General features: G+C 35.7%; 1 protein-coding gene across 1 annotated transcript in view; it reads left to right on the forward strand.

The window, feature by feature from the left end:
* The window catches only part of LOC117317814 (cardioacceleratory peptide receptor-like), a 118816-nt gene that overhangs the window by 1075 nt on the left and 102227 nt on the right, over positions 1–15514 (forward strand). The gene's annotated exons all lie outside the window — the stretch shown is intronic.

Here is a 15514-nt window from a genome sequence, read left to right on the forward strand (position 1 = left end):
ATCATGCATTTTTATAAACAGCAGTTCTATAAAGACATACGAATGTCAATATATTGATGGTATAATTTGGCCAATGACTTAAGAGAGAATAATCATATTTGGACAAATTTTAAAGTGCTATCATTCTGAAATATCGTCTCCGGAGCATATGAATTTACTCTTTTATCGTTGATGGACGTTGATGGATGTACCAATCATGTTGGCAAACTGTATTTTAGCAAACAAAAACGCTTGGATAACCCATCAACACAGAAAGATATCATTTCGGCCAATAAATGGGTGGTAAAAAATTAGATACATGATGTATTAAAACGTAGAAGAAAAGAACATCGACAGCAAAATGTGTACAAGGCAAACACAAGAGCGACTCAAGAATGCCGCGCAAATGAAGACAGCAGACTACAGTACGGTTTCACATACAGTTATAGTATAAGTGACAATGGTAAGATAAAGAATAAAATTCGAATATATAAGGATGCAAGTATCAAGTACTAGGCAGGTTGTGGTGTGTACTGAAAACAAACAAAGTTGTTATTTTTTCACCGTACTACTGAGGCACTGTTAAGCGGAGGTGAAGTAATTGTTTCCTGCTGGATAAAAGCACATGAGAAAAAACAACATGCCATCTAAAGGAAAACAACTATGGTCGATGTAAATCTACCATTAATGTCAGACAGGATTTGGAAGATACTTCACAGACACGGCAGTATACAAGGGCCGTAGAGCTAATCGGTCAGTTCTTTTGACCGTTTCCTGAAGTGCACACATTCAACGTTAGTGCTAAACTAATTAACAGGGTTGATTAAGGTTTTACATATAATTTCGTTCGTGTTTGATGTGTGTCCGAGCTGTATAAATGGAGCATTATGAATGTATGACATCACAACGAATTTTCATGGCCGGTAAAATTACGAAAAACACATGGTTTTACTTTCTGGGTTCAGAGTATTTTTCTATCATACATTAATTGTCATCCTAAATGGACATGTTATTAATTTTTTTGGCAGTCGTGAGGATGTTGCGATTGAATAAATAAAACGCTAATTCAGTTTTGTTCAACTGTATAAAATCACCTTTAGCAAAGTTATGCGTTTGTAAGAAGATGTCATTGTGTATTTTTCCATAACGGTACGATATATCTCATTTAATTTTCTTTAGAAATCAAAAGGACGAATCAGTTTATAGATGAGAGTGACTCACATGCTGAAAACGTGACAACCATGTCCCGGTATTTGCCTACCTAATTACAATCGTATTATTGACTTGTCGAATTTCGCTCGGTATCATTAACTACAACGATACCTTATCCCCAAGACTCTTTATCATCTCTGAAAATCACACGGCGGTAACAACGATTCTAGAGACCAACCAACCAATTGTTTTCCCATAGACTTTAGTGTTAACGTTTTGGATTATTTCATTCAAATTCTTGAATTGAATATGACGATTATGGTTTATAACAAAAGTTTAGGGTCTGATATAACACCTAATAAAAAAAAAGTTGGGTCCTTCAGCTCAAATTTTCTCCAGGGTAGCCATTTTGAAAATAGGTGAATTTTGCAGTAAAAATTCTCAAAAATCTTAAATGTTTACCTGTTTACTATTATTACGTATACTTTTGGGGGGAAAACCAATCGGACATACGAAATTTATATCAACATTTCTTATTGACAGTTACCTATCAGGCTACATATCTATTTTCTCACTTCATAACATACTGGCCAATCAGTGGCTGCCAGACATTTTATGCTTGGCTCAACTTTCTATACACAGGGGCTGTTTCAAAAATCTAATTTCTCAATTGGTTGGTTGTTCCCTATACATTGGTAATCTTTCGATATCGGCGCCTTAATTTCTCAATGTATGGACTAGTCTGAAATATAGAATAATATTAATTGACCACATTTTCATAATTAGTCCATAAAAAGGAACCTTAGGAACTAAGGAGACAACAACACAGAAAAATATGAGATCTCGTATGAAATAATTGCCCTTGAAATGTTCTGTTCCTTCGCGTACGCAATCCACACGTGATGTCTCCCATTAGAATGACGCTCTAGCTATCAGATTCCATTCACTTTTTCCATGTCACCTGTAATTTTCCCGACATTCAAAGGGGAGAGTTATAAGACACTTTGCATGTTAAGTCTCACATTATGTACTGTACTTTATAAATGTCACTGTTTAATTGGAAGAAACCTGCATATAAACACTGGTTCTATGTTTCTATGTAAATATTTCAAAATCGTCACGTGAATCAGCACATTAAATGAATGAAATATATTCTAAACAAAACAGCCCTACCAACGTTGGAAGACAAATCACAAGATAATTGGTTTGGTTTGGTTTATTTTAACAGCTAAGGTCATTTAAGGACGGCCTCCCGTGCGTGCGACATGCATGCGGGTGGTGAGTGCGTTTGTGTGTTTTGGGAGGCTGCGGTATGTTCGCGTTAAGTCTCCTTGTGATAGGTCAGAACTAGGAGGACAAATCACACGATAGATAAATCATTGATATAGAACGTAGCATTTGCTGTAGACTCTACAGATCTCTCGCATAACATGCAGTTAATAAAACTATATCTTATGTGACTAGAATATAAAGATCTCTTTCGTGGGAAGTCTTAAATAAATATCTCTCTCTTAGCAAGTCTTTGATAATTATATCTCGCGCGGCAAGTCCTTAATTAAGATTTCTCGCGTGGCAAGTCTTAAATAAAGATCTTTCGCATGGCAACTCTTTAATAAAGGTTTCTCGCGTGGCAAGTCTTAAATAAAGATCTTTCGCATGGCAAATCTTTTATAAAGGTTTCTCGCGTGGCAAGTCTTAAATAAAGATCTTTCGCATGGCAAATCTTTAATAAAGGTTTCTCGCGTGATAAGTCTTATATAAAGATCTTTCGCATGACAAATCTTTAATAAAGGTTTCTCGCGTGATAAGTCTTATTTAAAGATCTTTCGCATGGCAAATCTTTAATAAAGGTCTCTCGCGTGACAAGTCTTTAATACACATCTCTCGCGTGACAAATCTTTAATACAGGTCTCGCGTGACAAGTCTTTAATACAAATCTCTCATTGGTTTTAGTTTTATGTGGAGCATGCATAAATGTAAGCTATGCAAATAGCTGATTTTATGCTGTAACACATACATTTTCTTGTAATTTTATTCTGTTTGGGTTATGTCCCTTTATGGGGCCCTTTTTATCCCGTTGGGGGCCCCAGAGCATACAGCACTTGCTGGTCGATGATTGGCTGTTTACTTTCTTCACTTGAATTTTTTTTTTTTTTTTTTTTCATCATCGCCATTTTGTTTTTACGCATATAAAACTAAATCTAAAATTAAGCTATTTCGAAGCCCACCCTCATTCCACCCTTTTACATGTAATACGGTTTTGGGTAATTCTGCCAAATATCCACTCATGATGTAAATTGTCATTCAATTTGTATTTTGTTCTATTTCGGTGTAATTCTATCAATACTTTTGGCGTAATTCTGTCGAATACCCACCTAAGGATGTAAATTGTCATACAATTTGTATTTTTTTCTAATACTGATGCGAATTAGCCATCTTATGATGAGCTTTTCAAAATATTTCTGATGATAATATTTTTCATGTTTCTTAAAGATGGCCTTTTCAATTCAATCATTGGTTTTAGTTTTATGTGAAGCATGCATAAAAAGATTTATCGCGTGGCAAGTCTTTAATACAAATCTCTCGCGTGGCAAGTCTTTAATACAAATCTCTCGCGTGACAAGTCTTTAATACAAATCTCTCGCGTGACAAGTCTTTAATACAAATCTCTCGCGTGACAAGTCTTTAATACAAAGCTCTCGCGTGGCAAGTCTTTAATAAAGATTTATCGCGTGGCAACTCTTTAATACAAATCTCTAGCGTGACAAATCTTTAATAAAGGTCTCTCGCGTGACAAGCCTTTAATACAAATCTCTCGCGTGACAAATCTTTAATAAAGGTTTCTCGCGTGATAAGTCTGATATAAAGATCTTTCGCATGGCAAATCTGTAATAAAGATTTCTCGCGTGGCAAGTCTTAGGTAAAGATCTTTCGCGTGGCAAGTCTTTAATACAAATCTCTCGCGTGACAAGTCTTTAATACAAATCTCTCGCGTGACAAGTCTTTAATACAAATCTCTCGCGTGGCAAGTCTTTAATACAAATCTCTCGCGTGACAAGTCTTTAATACAAATCTGTCGCATGACAAGTCTTTAATACAAATCTCTCGCGTGGCAAGTCTTTAATTCAAATCTCTCGCGTGACAAGTCTTTAATACAAATCTCTCGCGTGACAAGTCTTTAATAAAGGTCTCTCGCGTGACAAGTCATGAAATGATAATAATGCATGGTGTTAATTTAGGGTATCTTATTCGTAAGGACACAAAAACTCTCGCATATATTGTTTAAGCAAATGTTCCTCCCCTTTCCCTCACGTGGTACTACGTAACTTAAGCGATTTATACTGAAGTACTTCAGCACTTAGATATCTAAAACTACATCCTATCCATATGACGTCACAATCTAATTAAAATCTAGATGGTCATTATCACTACGTTACAGGAACATCTAACAACATCCCATCAGGGGTCACGTCAGGGTGACCTTTTGGATTAGCCAATCAAATGACTACTTCCAGAATCTTGGAAGTGAATTTTATATGTCCGAATTAGCATGACTAGAATGCATAGCTTGTATAATCTGTCAATTTGTTTTAAGTCATTTTGTCCCATGAAGCATATAACTATATACTGTGCCGAAATGATTTGCTTCAGATGCATGCTGTGACGAAATGTTTTGCTTCGATAATATCGACAAAATGCCAATTCGCCCTGAAATAGAAATCTCGGAGGTCATCAGAACGTGACCCCTAATGGGATGTTGTTAGATGTTCTTGTAACGTAGTGAGAATTACCATCTAGATTTTAATTAGATTGATGACGTCATTACGTGTCACCGAATGATGTGACCACTGAAGGAGATTGTTTGAGTGCAATCAGACTGAACCTCAGACACGGTACCGCCGGTTACATAATCATGACCAATACATTTAAAGCTGAACGTCGAACGAAAGCAAGCCAGTGCCGATTTCAGACTTTGTCAGGAGATAGAACCCAGAACCTTTGTCTCAGGGGCGAACTCTCAACTGACGGACAGGGGACATAACCCAGAACCTTAACAGTGGCGAATGCTAAGTGGCAGTCAGTGGACGGAATACACAGATGTAGCTTCTTCACTAGGATGAACACTTATATTTCCTATTCCTAGGGTAAGTTCGAGACATTGTCCTGGGCCTTGCATTCATATGAATATTTCATTGATTGTAAAATTAAAAATGAAATATACATGTACTGGGATATTGTAGTACTCTACATCATGAATATGCATGGTTGGTTACGGCGATAGCTGGAGAGATGCAATTATGAGTATTGCTATTTCTGTGTCAACTAGAAAGGTTAAAAGGGAATGACATCATGTCATAACAACAAAGAATTAGCTGTTGCAGCTGTATCATATTAATACATAAGGTTATACGTTGGTGTGAATCTAGAATTGTTGTCCGTACCAGGTCCGTATTTTATTATTTACTACTTCCTCTCATTAGCTTGTGCCATGTGGTTACCGGAGCTCCGTGTTTGGGCGGATATTGATGGGTTGCAGATATCTTGCTTTGCAGATAAACTCTCTGTCAAGAAGAACAGTGTTGATGCTTTCCCCAGACAAACGCGAATCGCCACTCTGCAGTATTGGGTTGTCTTCCATCCTAACAGGGTTTACTACTATACTAAATTCTAATTGTTTGACGGGGTTTGGTTTTATGTCATCCTTTCACCTGCTATGTCCATTTAAGGACTGCCTCCACTGTGTACAGACTGCATGTGTACGGTGAGTGTATGTGTTTGCGAGGCTACGGTATATTCATGGTTTCCGGTCCTTGGTAATGAGGAACTGATGTCGACTTCATGGTGCTTCTGTATTGAAGATTGACGATGGACCCTCCATCCGGTCACTTGTAATCTAAATTGTTTCCAGAGATTACGCGAATTTGCCCAAATCAATTAAAGTAAGAAAGAAAACAAGATTCCTTAAAGAGGTGATATGACTAAATTGGGATTCTCTGTCGGGTACAGAACAAAATCCCTGTATCTCCAGGTTGTCGAATATCAATCCCGGTGGGACATCTCTACAGGCCTGTTTCTTGCGATCCTCCTAGACAGCAAGAGAAGTGTGTCTGCCTGAGATGATGGTTTACGTATAATTTAGGTTATAAAATGCGCATTGTTTTCTAAATTATACATGGATTCTAATAGAGACGTTCAAACTGAAAGCACTTCTAATGAAACATTCTAAAATTAGTGTCAATGATTTATCCGAGTTCATCTTGTCATACTAGAAATAATGATTGACATCAGTAGATCTACTTGTTATTCCGCGACCGATAATTGACATCAAGTGAAACATAGAAATTTCCTTCCAGACTGGTTCACGTTTAATCTGTTTTTGACATAATCTATGTTATACAATCATCTGAGCGCTATTTATCGGTAGAGAACACAGACAGGATGATTTATCCGTCCTTACAATGTGACGTATTCATCTGAATAATATCCCAAAAGTCATCGACCTCCGATTAATTCATATTAGATATTATCAACATGGTATTCACAGCGATTCTCGTTAACCCGTAAAATCTTCTTTTTATTCAGGGACTTGGACTGTTAATTTATGAGTCTGGTCTGGTTTCATTAATAAAACAATTTTCACTTATGTTTCCTAAAGATACTAAACCACCGACAAATAATTATCACCGATTGAAAAAAACCAGGAACAAGTTGTTGTATATTTTTGTTCAAAAAACCAAACTATTATATACTTTACTTTATATTACCCCTCCCCCCCCCCAACAAAAAAAAAATAAAACATGTAACATAATTCACTTTATTACCAGCCCCCCCCCCCCCCCCCCCCCCCCCCCCCCCACCAAAAGGTTACATACTTTATTTTATACAGTTTTATATTTTACACTATTTTACACTCTTACCATCCCCAACATTGTGAGCTCTTTTACTTTCATCTTTAAAATCAAAGTTGACAGATAATCATTTCCATCTCGACAAAATCCGTTTGAGTTAAATGTTTATAAACCATGGGTGGCAGTTTATGATATTTTTTCTAAGAAGCAGTGTATACACTGTCAGTATTGTGGTATCCTTAATAGATTTAAGTATCATTAACATTTACGATAACAAAAATAAAGCAAATTGTCGAAAAACGTTAATTATTATATATCTCCGGAAGGTGTGATGTGATGATTTAAGATGATTAAACATTTAATAACATAATAACATTACTCTCACTGACTTCAGAACTATATTTTACAGGGCTTTATTTACTACTAATGATATCTGTTGATCTAAATGTGACACGATTTATGTCATGTCATGGCGACCTCTGAAACCCATCAAATATTGACCAATCAGATGTCCGTGTTTGCTGTGTCTCTGAAGGTTTGGAATATATCGATTGTGGATTTCCTGTTTCTATTTATGTTTATCACATCCATATCGGTATGTCAGTTCATTGAACTGAATGAGGAATTACACACAAATATTTCCAATAGAATAAATTTCTGTGGCTAACACAGAAAACACATTTCGCTATGTGTGTAGATACTATTCCTCTGGTGTTTAGTTTCCCACTTAACCAAATTTATATTCACCCTGAACAAACTTTAGACACTGATATCATATTGAGCTTAATGTCTCTTCATTCTTTAGTAAAAAAAAAAAAAAAAAAAAAAATACACCAAGAAAGAAAGAAATTACAAAAATTGGAATAATCTTACCCCGTCAAGACTTAATTAGGAATACTATAAGGAATACTCAGCAAACGCTCGGCCGATGGAGTTGAAGAGAGAATACAATATGTATCTCTAGCCGAACGGTATATTGCGGCTTTGTAGAATTGTATTTATCAGGGTAACATGGGTTTCAGCTAGAGAGCAGTATCATTAGCGTGCTGATGTATCTCACTTTAGTATGTTCCAAATGTTCTGACAAGTTGTTGTGTTATATGGGTTTTCATTAGTTCTGGAAGGTTGGTTTGGGGTGTGATATTTAGCGCAGTATTGCCATATGTTTTCGTGTAGTGTATCCCAAAATTGCTTCCTTTATTCCAATACCTTGGCTATTTTCATTGTGTTTCATTCCAATTTCCTACTTTCCGCGTCCATTGCTAATCCAGCCATGTGCACTGCATTTACATGTTTCATTTGACCCGCTATACGTCTTGGCGATATAAAGACTAGTGCGACTTGTGTGTGCTGACTGTTATGACTGCTGATACACATACTGTTAAGACTATCATGTGACCTCTAAGTTGACCTCTGCGGTGTTGGAGTATCATGACTACCGTGTTGTAATGTTTGACCGCTATGAACTGATCTACCATATACACTGTTGTACGCATCTCGGTTTGCTTCTGGGGATGATCTGCTAGCCGGACATCTGCATTCAAACAAACAAAACACATTATTTCATATTCTACCATGTTTGCTATGCAACGCGAGTTTTGATTGGTTTAAAACCATGTATTATTTTCCAATAACCCACGCTCGTGCCAATAATACACGGTCGGGAGTCACGGCTGTAACAATTTTGTATATCTAATATTCACCCATTATATAAAAGGTTACCATAGCCGAGTGGGCTAATGGGTTAGTCTTTCAGTAATTTTTTTTATCACGACGCGAGTTCGAATCCTACGGAAGCCCCCCTTTTTTTCCTCCCCCCCCCCCCCCCCCCCCCCTTTTTTTTTTATCAAAATCAATGCCATATGATAGATGCTCTTGATCGTAGTACTGTATTGCCTGTATATTTCATCAACAAATAATACAATACTCAAGAAATAAATTACAAGGTTTTCTCGGGGTTTCTTTGCTGTTTCTCTATTAAAAAGAGGTCGATCTCAGAACTAAACAGTACATGGTAGAATAGAAATAATCAAGTTTGACTCGTGTATTGTTGCAGGATATACAACTCGGACTCGGATATTTTGCAATTTTAATTAATAACGAAGGCCTGCGGCCTTCGTTATTAATTCAATCGCAAAATATCCTCGTCCTCGTTGTATATCCTGCAATAATACACGAATCATCGTTAATTATTTCTTAAGTAACGTAACTGATTGGCACTATTTTCAGATATTACCTTAACCCTAATTAATATCATAAATACACATGTTCAAAAACACTTCAATGATTTCATAAATAATTCATGACGTCACGATCTATATGACACGATCGTATCTACAGAGAAACAAATATCGCTGTCCGTCTTATATATAAATTCACCATTAATTACACAAAGATGCAAATATAGGGCTCGTAGGATATGAAATTATTATATTCCATACCAATCGGGAATTTTGGTGATTTGGAGACAAACGACGTTAAAAAGGAGCCCCAATATGTATGTATGAATGGATGGATGGATGGATGTAATGATAAATATTGTTGCTGAAAACAATAATGAATACAGACACATTCACATAACAAAACTACAATTCAAACTCAAAATCGATTAAACGAGTCAAAAATGTAGATTTCCTTTGAGGCTCCTGATAATTACACCATATGTTACGGAAGAAAATATGTCTCCGCTTCATCAACGACACCTGCCACATTTGCTAACATGATGAGTCTGTTTGAAGTGAGAGTTTTCAATCATTAAGTGTTTGATGGTAAAATGTTTGTCACACGCATGACAAAATGAGAGTCACTGTTTCGTTAAATGGGGTATTCCTTTGTCCGACCATTATTGAAGATTGAAGATTGACCCTTCACCCGGTCACTTGTAATCTAAATTGTTTCCAGAGATTACGCGAATTTGCCCAAATCAACAAAAGTAAGAAAGAAAACAAGATTCCTTAAAGATGTCATATGACTAAATTGGGATTCTCTGTCGGGTACAGAACAAAATCCCTGTATCTCTAGGTTGTGGAATATCAATCCCGGTGGGACATCTCAGCAGGCCTGTCTCTGGCGATCCTCCTAGACAGCAAGAGAAGTGTGTCTGCCTGAGATGATGGTTTATGTAGAATTTAGGTTGTAAAATGCGCATTATTTTCTAAATTATACATGGATTCCTTTAGAGACGTTCAAACTGAAAGCATTTCTAATGAAACATTGTAAAATTATTGTCAATGATTTATCCGAGTTCATCTTGTCATACTAGAAATAATGATTGACATTTGTAGATATACTTGTTATCATCAGAAACATGCACAATTTTTAATGATGAAATCTATGGCCGAACGATAAATATATGAGTGTTTGTGAACTTTCAGGACTTAGTACTCGAAGAACTTTGGTTTATCTTGAGAGTAAAACGGCCGTATTAGTGTAAAGATTGTAACTTTGACTACTTAAGTAAAACACGTTTTTTTCCAGTAAGTTTAATTTTAACAACCTTAACTTTATTCAAATAAAGGAATGTCCCTTTAATGAAATTTGTGTCTAGCCAATGCGCAAACTCGAGAGGACAAGTTCTTTCGGTGACTTGCTCTACTAAAAGCACCTGTACCAACATTATGTTGAACCTCCCGTCACTTAGTCTGTTTAACAGTTTTCAGAAACTATGATACTCTACAAGTTCAAAAGCACGCAAGTATACTGATTATACACATCATCAATATCAACCAGTGCATTATTCGAGAAGCTGAGACAGACATTAGATTGAATCATATATACTTTGTAGTGTAGATTTATTAGTATACATGTAACAAAACTGATCAGAAGTCTAGTATTTCGTGACTGGAAAGACATTAATAATTAATTGTAGATGAAAGACAGAATTGATAGAAATTTTATCCACTGTCTGACAGAGTTTAGGACAGAAGGCGTCTAACATCTTACTTTGATGAATAACGTGGAGACTTTATAATTTTTGACTGATGAATGACCACGTTTGCGGTATTGTCCCTCTAACATTAAGTCTTTACCAAAATGTTGTCTCGAAGATACATCACTTGAAGGTTTAATCAATCTGCGTTCATAGCATATATGTATTAGCATGTTGAAGGCGAACAGAGTTTTCAACTTATCTTCTTTCACGAGTTTGATTTTGTATGGTTTAACCACCCATCGAAAGTTGGAGTCATTTAGAACCGATCAACAACAGAAAAAGGAATTCACAAAAAATAAAACGCACAAATAACTGAAAACTCACGTGCTCAAAAAGACTTACATAAACTTCATATTCATAACATTGAACATTTAAAGAGTTAATGTAACTGAATTGGTTCTCCAAAAATCATATTTGATAGTAAAGGGCACGTGGATATAGATAATCACATATTAATGAGAAGGAAATTGCATGACCGTCATGTAAGCCAATGAATGCTCCCCATGTGATTTTCCCTGGATTTCAGAAGCAGTAACTAATTGTTAAAATATATCTCAGATACAAAACACACTTGAAACCGTCGAAATGACTACTGTATGGATAGAGTTTACTTCATTTGGGCTCTACAGTATCTAAACCCCAATACGTTACCAGCTATGTACTTAATAGTTTGAAATATCTCAATATATCGTCAGTTTTCGCCCACGTTAAGGGGCATCTAAACAGCAAATCCAGTCAAAACATTGATATTTTACAGGCCTATAAATCCCTATAGTGGTGCAATGTCACAGTAACGTGATGAACTTTTAGTATGTATCATGGCAAACCTTGGGACTTGCTGTTGACATGTAATTTGTTAAGCTGTTTGTAAATTTCAACAAAACGTAAGAAAAATGCATGTTTCAGGGGGACATAATTAACTCATTTGTAGCCCATATATTACACAAACTTGCCATGTCGGTTTGCTCACAAGTGTCTTAAGCACAATATAGGAGCATTGGTTTGACCAGCTTAGACGTTATTATATATATAAACGCTGTTTTTATTTTGACCTTGAATTGCAAATGGCGGTCGTAAATGATATTACACAAATACGGCATGTAAGGAGGTATTTACAACATCAACAATGCTCTTATTAGACAATATAAAGTATTCTTGAAGTGGCAGGAAGACTGCTTTTATGAAAAAAATGTTCAACCGTTGAATTTGGGGTAAAATATGCCTATTTCTGAAAAAAGGCTGCAAACTCACCAGTTTAACAAATTGACTTTAAAATGTTGTTCTTACTATGATGAGATGTCTTAAAAGTATGATATACGAGTATTGTTATTGACTGAAATGCCTCCCTTTAAGCCATATTTGTGAAATATTATTCACATCCGCCATTTGCATTTCAAGGTCAAAACAAAATAAGTGTTTATACGTACATACAGTAAAATCCGGTCAAACAAATGCTCCTACCCTGTGCTATAGACACTTGTGAAGATAACAGCTTGGCTATTTTTCAGGTTTGGTCATTTGCGTGACTTAGAATTATCCCATGCTACATCTTACCACAAAGTTACTCTATAGAAGAACCTGGTAGCATATATAGCAATTTATTGGTGATTGTAAGAAGCTACATGTTCAAACAAACATTTTGGTATATTACATGACATTTTTTGTGCAAATCTTTAGGTATTGATTCGTGTTTGAAATTCAACATTATTCTGCTATATAGATGACCCTTAAGCAATCGTGTGCCTACACCCAAGGCATCAAGAGAGGTAAGGTTATGTTGAAAAAAACAGTAAACGTGGAAATTAAAGTAAAGAGAAAACGTATGCTAAATATGCGAAGCCATTCGGCCTGGAATATTTCCCAAATACGTATTAATTAACTACTAGTAATATTACCGATAATTAAATGTAGGTAACTTATGTTACCGATAATTAAATGTTGGTAACCATCGTTACTGATAATTAAATGTTGGTAACTAACGTTACTGATAATTAAATGTTGGTAACTAACGCAATCTAATTAAGATCTAGATGGTAATTCTCACTACGTTACATGAACATCTAACAACATCCCGTAAGGGGTCACGTTCTGATGACCTCTGAGATTTCTTTTTCAGGGCGAATTGGCATTTTGTCGATATTATCGAAGCAAAACATTTCGTCACAGCATGCATCTGAAGCAAACCATTTCGGCACAGTATATAGTTATATGCTTTATGGGACGAAATGACTTGAAACCAATTGACAGATTATACAAGCTATGCATTCTAGTCTTGCTAATTCGGACATATAAAATTCACTTCCAAGATTCTGGAAGTAGTCATTTGATTGGCTAATCCAAAGGGTCACCCTGACGTGACCCCTTATGGGATGTTGTTAGATGTTCCTGTAACGTAGTGATAATGACCATCTAGATTTTAATTAGATTGTAACTAACGTTAACCAAATAATGTTAATTACCTACAATTTCAAAGTTAAGTACCAAACTTAAGGATCAAAATTATTGAACCTTAGAAAAAAGTGAAATGATCTACAATATTTTAGTTTCCTCTTTTTCAAATTACTCCATCCATGTAAACATCAAATTCGAGTAGAAAGTACCGTTTCTTTCACACCACAGTTTTGTCGTGTTAGATTAAACAAGAGTTTTAGAGTTCAGGAACTTCCCGGTCGGACATCATTACTTTACATATGACCCTATATTTGCTGTATGTAGACTTGGTAATCTATCTCTACATCATGAATGTATAACTATTATTGCTCTGGTCTGTTTCCAGACTTCAAGGGACGCTATAAAACACCATAAATTAAGTATACACACTGTTGTATTAATTGGATTATCGATTCTCTTGAGAACTATGAAGGTATCGTGATTCCGGTCGACATTAATCCGCCTGACATGCTATGTAAATATTGATATTCATTTTGTGACATACATGTGATGACGTTTACTGTAAAACTATTTGCGGGATTTGTTCACCATTTAGGATTAATTTTATAATTTAAGGTATAATTTTTGTTTATTTTTTCATGTGGTATTTTTAAATATTTTTTTCCAACAAGTTTAAAACAATGACAAAACAATATAATTATGCGAACATACAAATTAATTTCTAAGAAATGTCATCCATCTGCAACCAAATTCACTTTCATTCAAAATCTGTAAAATTGTTGTTTTGTTTTTGTAAAAAAAAGGAAAGAGAAAAAGAAAAAGGAAAATGACAAGAAAAAACAAAAAAGAGAGAATGAATGAGTTAGTTGGATGGACTAAAACAGGAGAGGGAAAAGAACATTTTCACTGAAAGGATGTTATTTTCTTAAAGTCGCCAAAGAACCATTATGATTGTAAGGTGTTTAGTATTTGTACGAGGCTACATCTTAATGTAATAACTTTTATATTATATATATATATACAAAATGTACGTTGTACAAACTTTGCAATGCTAGAAAATACAACATATGTACCAGATGGGTATTGTAACAGCAAACATAATAATAGCTGTTATACGTCTATGTACATAGGTAATCTTCGTCGACAATTTTGATACACCCCACTGATTTTTACTGATGCGTTAATGCGTATTACATCAACACACTGAAATGATAAATAAACACAATCGTCGAAAATAGACATTGTGGACTAACAACTCGAGGTACAGCCTTGAAACTTCACAAAGTTTTGTACATTTAGGATTCCTGTCTAGGGTTCACTATTCAAATTCACACACTGCCCATGCAGACTGTTCATAGAAAAAATAGAAAAAAATAAAATAAAATAAAATACGATATTCCGAGCCATGCCTGACGTATTGGTATAAAGTATATATTGTGAGCAACGCTCATATCTTTTACGAATGCAGTTGCTGAACGCACATTCCATTAATACATGTGTAGGTCTTTTCGGTGAGTCAATTAATAGTTATCGCTTTATACGTCGGACGTGCCCACCAACACGATGCGGATTCTTGCGTGATCGGGAATTATCGTTTCGGCGGAGGATCTATCAGGGTATTGGGAGGGATTGTACATTGCATCAACAGTCTCTTAGTCAATTTGTAATGAAATCCCACAGCATCTCATCATAGAGATCAAGTTTTAGTGTCGCGTGTTGTTCCCCCTAGTTCAGTAACGTCGACTGACGTTCGGTTGTAGGGCAACGCCAGACCACATACAGCAAGATTTTGTTATGCATTTCACACAGCAAACAATTTCCCCATACTAGCCACTATACATTGCTGACTCTTCCAGATAGAACATCATGGTACGAGGTGGACAGAAGGATAAGACATAGGCCGAGCCCTCCATTCAACGTCGTTCAGCTGACGTTGGAACTTGGTGAGGAATGTTATAAAAAATAAGCAATTTCCTCTAATGCTTTTAAGCATACTGAATGTAAATATTTACGTATGTGTCAAGAAGCAAATGTTGTAATGACCTCATGAATGTTAAAAAAAATTAATTTCATTCTTTAAATAAACGTAACATCTGTATTGGCATAGGTAGTTCAGGTCCTCCGGCCCTCACACAACGTTAGGGTTGGAACGGTATTATTTTCGAAACAAAGGAAAACGACTCATATTTGTAATTCAATGCAAACGAAAGGA

The sequence above is a fragment of the Pecten maximus genome, chromosome 19 (assembly GCF_902652985.1).
Source record: "Pecten maximus chromosome 19, xPecMax1.1, whole genome shotgun sequence".
NCBI classification, from domain to species: domain Eukaryota; kingdom Metazoa; phylum Mollusca; class Bivalvia; order Pectinida; family Pectinidae; genus Pecten; species Pecten maximus.